Genomic DNA, 6,255 nt, shown 5'->3' with positions numbered 1-6,255 from the left:
TGGAATAGATGAGTACATCACTTCACAAAGTTTAGAAAGCTTCAAGGCCGGTGTAACAGCCAAGACAATAAATTAGAAACAGGGTGATACAGTTAAGGTTTCGGTAAGATGCAAGTCCAGGGGAAGAGAACAAACCCAACCCAAACCAAACTCACGTGCAGACGGCAGCCTCTGATCCTCGCCCAGGGTTCTGCAGAGCGTTGGATGATGCCCAACGTTGTGTTACCGACTCGGCAGCAAACGCGGCACGCCAAGGGTGAGTTCCCATGGATGTAACCGAGAAACAAAAAATGCCAATAGACACTTCTTCTGGCCTTTTTTCTCTTGAAGTAGTAATTTATTTTTTTTTTGTATTTTAAGAATCTAGACTTTACATTAATTTAGGCAATTTTCCATTTTTTAAAAAAAAAAACCAAACCAAAACAGGTTTTAAGCAGGTGTAACAATACTCTTACAAAGCGAGAAGGATAAAGTTTGAATTCTCCTAGTCATCCTCCAAAAGTCCTCTAAAAACGAAGTTTTGGGCAGTGGCTTCTTCAATGCACTCTCCACGTATGTTTTAGAAGACAATAGTGGTAGCTAGTTCATTGACCCGAGTGTCACCAAGGGCCCTCATGGGCATGGTGTGGAAATTGTGGCTTGACCAGGCACCTGGGAAGTCTTGGACAGAGGATCCCAAGCCTTATTCTGGTCCTAAAAGACGCTAAAGCTGGTTCCGAATGGCCATTTCGGAAATGTCACTGATTTTTGTATACACAGATGTGACAAAGTCAACTGCCCTTTGGTCACCGGGGGGTAACGGCGGTACCCGTGTCCATACACAGCGTCACGTCATCCAGCCCGCGTGGGGCTGTGTCAGTTCGGAGACTCATTGTGTTTATTTGAGGAACGTGGTGTATGTTACGTATTCGTGTGGCTTAGTTACAGTCGGTGTCCGATATTCTTTGTTTTCTCTAAGCTCTATTTCTGCCTTGAATAGTTTCCATTCAGACTCTAAACAACAGATTTATGCAGCGTTGGCTTTTTCAAATAAATCAAAGCCGCTCCAACACACACAAACCCAGACAATTGTAATTTAGAGACACGGTTGTCAATTTTTCAAACGGGCAAGAAATTCTCATTCAGGAAAAAAAAAATCAATTCGTTCTCGTCATCGTTTCCCTCCCACCCCCCCCAGTGGAAAAAAGAAAAATTATAAACAGTTTAAAAATACAGATTTAGGAAAATAAACTGTCTAGCTGGGCAAATAAATGTTGCTGCTTCCTCTTCAGTGTAGTGCAGTTCCTTAATGTTCTTTGCATAAACAGCTCTCTCAACAGGAGTTGCTCTGTCTTGAAGCCGTACCAGTTTTGTTCTCTGTGTAAGGGCGTCGTTGTGCAATCCGATACTTTTTATAGTTCGGGTTTTAGAAAACAAGTATTAAATTATTTTAAGTGCCCAAGCAAAACTGAGGTCTACCTACTTGATCATGCTAAAATGTCAAAATAACAATATTAAGTGTTTAGAAAAGTCAAATTTAGTTGCCTTACATTGGGTTGGGATTTTTTTTTTTTTTCTTTTCACATATTTCACGGAGGCATCAAAACTAATAAACATTAGGGCTGATGACTTGTTCTCTGCCGTTGTAAAATCTACCACTGTTAAAATGGACAAAGGACAGACTTAAAGGATTTCCTGTGTCTCCCGTAGGCACGGTACGGTTTCATTTTGCCTCAAAGAGAAATAGTGTACAAACTTTTATAATCTACTTATGACAGTGATTTTAGCAAGACGAAATTTTATGTGATCTTCTAGTATTATTTATCGGATGTTAGAAGTTAAGACTCGCCATACGATGGGTGTAATTAAATCAAAACGGGCGAGTTGGGATTAGGTACAGAAATGGACGTCTACAGAGACCAGGCTTTGAAGAGATCCCGCTGCTCCCTCGGCATTTCGCCGCTTTTGCTGGCGGAGATGTTAGGAAATTTGCGGTTTTCCTTTCTTATTCGTAGGAGCAAACTCGGAGAAGAGATGGATGAGAAAATATTAACCCGGAACAATTTCAGTCCCTTTGTGAAATTTTCTTCCGTTAGAAATGAACTGTCTGTATTTGTTTTAAAATTCAAAGCAAAAAGCTGCAATTCATTGGAAGGCCGAAGAGGTGCACGTTTTCAGAGATGTGGCTCGCTCAGAGCTGCTGTTACAGAGCAGAGCAAAGCAAAAGGGGCTTTTCACATTTCTAGCAATCCGGCAAACGCATTATTTTTTAAGCTGAAAAATAGTACTTACTGCACGCGTGACAGAAATCAAGCGTATTTATCTCGAAAGCAACGTGCTCAGGGTACCAGCTCATTTCGGAGAGCGTATTCGTTTGTAAAAGTTAGCTTTCTTCTTGGCAGCGGTGGAGAGGAATGTTGGATTTAATTTAAAATGATTAATGAGATTTTGTCAGGCTCCCTGCCTTCCCCGCCACTGCAGTTTGTCAGCACAACAACCTGGGAAACCCGGACGCCGCTCTGTCGCCCAAAACAGCTTTCCAGGAAAAAATAAACCCGAGTAACTAGTGCCAGGTACATGTCAGTGGTATTGTCTTTCAGCTGCTGACAGCTTAACTCGAAGTCGGGACATTTACACATTCTGAGGAAGTGAGGCTCATTTGTTATTTCAATAGTTGCTTTGACAGTGGGTACCAGCGGCAGCTGCAGTTTTCAGAGCAGGCACAGCCTGTACTAGGAACCTCGTGGAAAATCCTATCATCCGTGGACACCAGAAATTCTTTAAAACGGGGGGAAAAAAAAAAAATGTCAAAGCTGGTTCAGGTAAGTTTTTCTAGAGAAAGAGCATCTCTGCCACCCGTCTGGGTTTTGGCTGTATTGCTCGGTGGGACTGGGGACAGGGACACGTGTGCCAATGGCCAAACGCGGCCACGCTTGCAGTCCTGTTCCTGTGTAACCGTAACATCGGAAAATGGGCAATTCTTTCAAAATGTCACGTGGAGCTGTTGGAGCGGGTCCAGAGGAGGCCCCGGAGATGCCGGGAGGGCTGGAGCCCCTCTGCTGGGAGGACAGGCTGAGAGAGCTGGGGGGGTTCAGCCTGGAGAAGAGAAGGCTCCGGGGAGACCTTCCAGCCCCTTCCAGTCCCTAAAGGGGCTCCAGGAAAGCTGGGGAGGGACTCTGGAGCAGGGAGGGGGGCCGTGGGATGAGGGGGAAGGGTTTTCCACTGACAGAGGGGAGACTGAGATGAGATCTGAGGCAGAAATTCTTGGCTGTGAGGGCGGTGAGCCCCTGGCCCAGGGTGCCCAGAGAAGCTGTGGCTGCCCCATCCCTGGAGGGGTTCAAGGCCAGGTTGGACGGGGCTTGGAGCAACCTGGGCTGGTGGGAGGTGTCCCTGCCCAGGGCAGGGGGTGCCACTGGGGGGACTTTGAGGTCCCTTCCAACCTAAACCATTGTAGGATTCTATGATATTGAAAAATATGAATGATTTGCCTTTTTCGCTTTCCTTGTTGAAATTTGTTCTCTTGGGCTACAGCTGGAGCATTGTGTTCTCTGTACACATGAAATGCACACAAACTGAAAAGAAGGCTTTCATTTCAAAAGCAGCCTTCCCCTCCCAAGAAAACACACCTTTAGGCATCAGTTCTAGCCACTAAAAAGGATTAAAAAATCCTACAAGGCATCACAGAGATGTAGATGGTGAAAAAGGCTTAGTACTGCCCTGCTACACCAGGCAGAACATCCTCCTTAGCACAGAATGACAGAATCCCAGGTTGGAAGGGACCTCAAGGATCACCGAATCGCAGAATGGCTTGGGTTGGAAGGGATCTTAAAGATCATCTCGTTCCACCTCCCGCCGTGGGCAGGGACACATCGTCCGGTCCAACCTTTCTTGTCACAAACACGGTCTAGCCGAGATGGCCCAGCACCCTGCCCAGCTGAACCTTGAAATCGTCCAACGATGGGGAACCCACCACTTCCCTGGGGAGATTATTCCAATGGCTGATTGTTCTCAGGGTCAAAAATTGTCCTCTTGTGTCCAGTTGGAATCTCCCTAGGAGTAACTTGAAGCCATCACCCCTTGTCCTTTCCGTGTGACTCCATGCAAAAAGGGAGTCTCCATCCTCTTTGTAGCCACCCTTGAAATGGGCACGTGGTGACAAGGTCTCCCCTAAGCTCCTGGCGGGGCGTGATGGCACAGGTGTTCTTGGCAGGAGCTATTTCTTACGTGGTGGGAAAAGTACTGTCACAACTGCAGTTTCCCTGTCTTCCCGTCCGGAATTCAGACTAAAGGTCATAATTACGCGTACCGCAATTGAGATATATTTCTGTAACTGGAGAACTTCTTAAATGGGCTTCTCGCCTTCTGCAGCGTCAAGCCCCTGCGTGACAAAAACAAGCAAGGAAGTCAGGGCACTGCTTAGAAGCGCTCGAGAAGCGCGTCTGTGTGGGAGACGAGCAGGAGCCTCACATTAATTGCACATTCGGTGTGAGGTATTTCTGTGCTCCGGCTGGGAATGCGTGTCAGCAATTGTCCTTGTTGCTGTTGCAGCCGTCGAGACTGTGAGAGCCCCTTCTGACTTGTGCCAGCAGAAGGTGGCTTTGGGTCTGGGTGGGTTTTTTCCCTGGCGTGGCAGTAAAGTTACAGCAGCCGCAAAATGTTCATCTATCACAGTAAGAATGCGGCAACCGGCGCTTGAATCTTTTTCCTTATATATAAGGTTTAGATATGTAATGAAATATAGAAGTCACATGGTTAGTAATCAGCTTTCATTCTTCTTTTTTTTTCAGGTTTTTCAAAATAAATGTATTAATTTATTATTCCCTTTTCTTGACATTAAGTGTTCCCAGCGTGCATCGTGCTGCATAACATATACTGGAAATCACAGCACTTAAAGGCCTAATTTGAAGACTTAAATAGTACCTAGAGTGACATTGTGCCGACTTCCTATATAAAGTAGATTTTATTTGAAATAATAAAGACCCTGAAACGTATTGAGAATTCTTTTAAACGAGTAATACTCAGTAATATTAAGTTAAATTGTTAAACATAAATCAAGATGTATGGTCTAGGTCTGAAGACCCGAATTAGCAAAGGGGGAGGGAAGCCAAAGGGAGGCATTTTCTTTGTTAAGGCTTTCCATTAAAGGTTTTGTTAGAACTAAAACTGCGTTAATTGTCGTGCGGGTCGGGACAGGAGTTTTGAAGAGGTGAGACTTGCAGTTTCCGTAAGAGGAAATAACAGAAGTAGGTAACAGAAGCGAAAGGGATGGGCAGTTAAGGTGTGCTCTCAGGGACAGCCCATGTTTTTGAAGCACGGTTGTTCAATTGCACAAAAGGAAGAGAAACGGGAGCCCGTGTGGCCAGTCCTACAGGTTTGTGTCAGTAGCTTCAATCTCATAATTGTTCCAAAACCGTCCTCAAATTAATGCCATGAATGTTGATTAATGATCTTCAGCCACTTTCAGGAGGATTTTACATAGGATAGGAAATAACTCCGGGGAGGCTCGGCTGCGTTATCCGTACAACGCACCCAACAAGACTCACCCCAGCAAAAACCCGGCCCCACCGCTCTCAGCAGCACGGGGGTGACTCCTGGAGCAGAGCCAGGCTGTCGCTGCGGTTTGGAGGGAGTAAAAGCTTAGAAATCTCTTTAATGCCTTCCCCCTCTGACAGAGCCGTGGCCTCGGCGCTGTGTTTTAGCTGATAAATGTCTCTGCGTTACCACCTGTGACACTGCCCTCTTCTCGAAGCCAACAGGTTTTGGCCAACCTGCTCCCGGAAAAGCAGAGACACGGAGGCGGGTTGTTTCTCCGGAGGCTTTGTGCCTACCGCAAGTAGCGCAGTCACTTCAGCCGAGCGCCGCTTGCGGCAGAAAGCATCGAACCTCGGAGAAAAGAGAAATAGCAAAGTGCAATGCCCCTGGCGCACAGGAGATGGGTACAACGAAGCGCAGGGTCCCACCTCTACGGGCAGGGCAGAGCCCTGGGCTAAAAGAAAAGGTGTCTTGGTGTTAGTGATCTGTAACTGAATTTCCTCAAGTGCCCTTTCGGTTTCACCCCCTGGTAGCCCGTGTGGCCAGCAGCCTTTGGCGAGGCAGCGGCATTGCCTGCAGAAGTAACGTCTTCCGGCTCCAGAGGGATTTGTCACCTGCCAAATCAATACTGGAAGTTCTGCTCCAAGGCTGGAGAAGACCAGGTTGGCCGGGGGGCGGCGTGGGGTTTTTAAAGTCAGGTCTGTGTATTCTGTGTATTGTGTACTTCTCCCCCCCCTTTTCCTC

This window comes from Rissa tridactyla, chromosome 5, assembly GCF_028500815.1.
Source record: "Rissa tridactyla isolate bRisTri1 chromosome 5, bRisTri1.patW.cur.20221130, whole genome shotgun sequence".
Taxonomy (NCBI): Eukaryota; Metazoa; Chordata; class Aves; order Charadriiformes; family Laridae; genus Rissa; species Rissa tridactyla.
Note: the sequence above shows the minus strand (reverse complement) of the source record.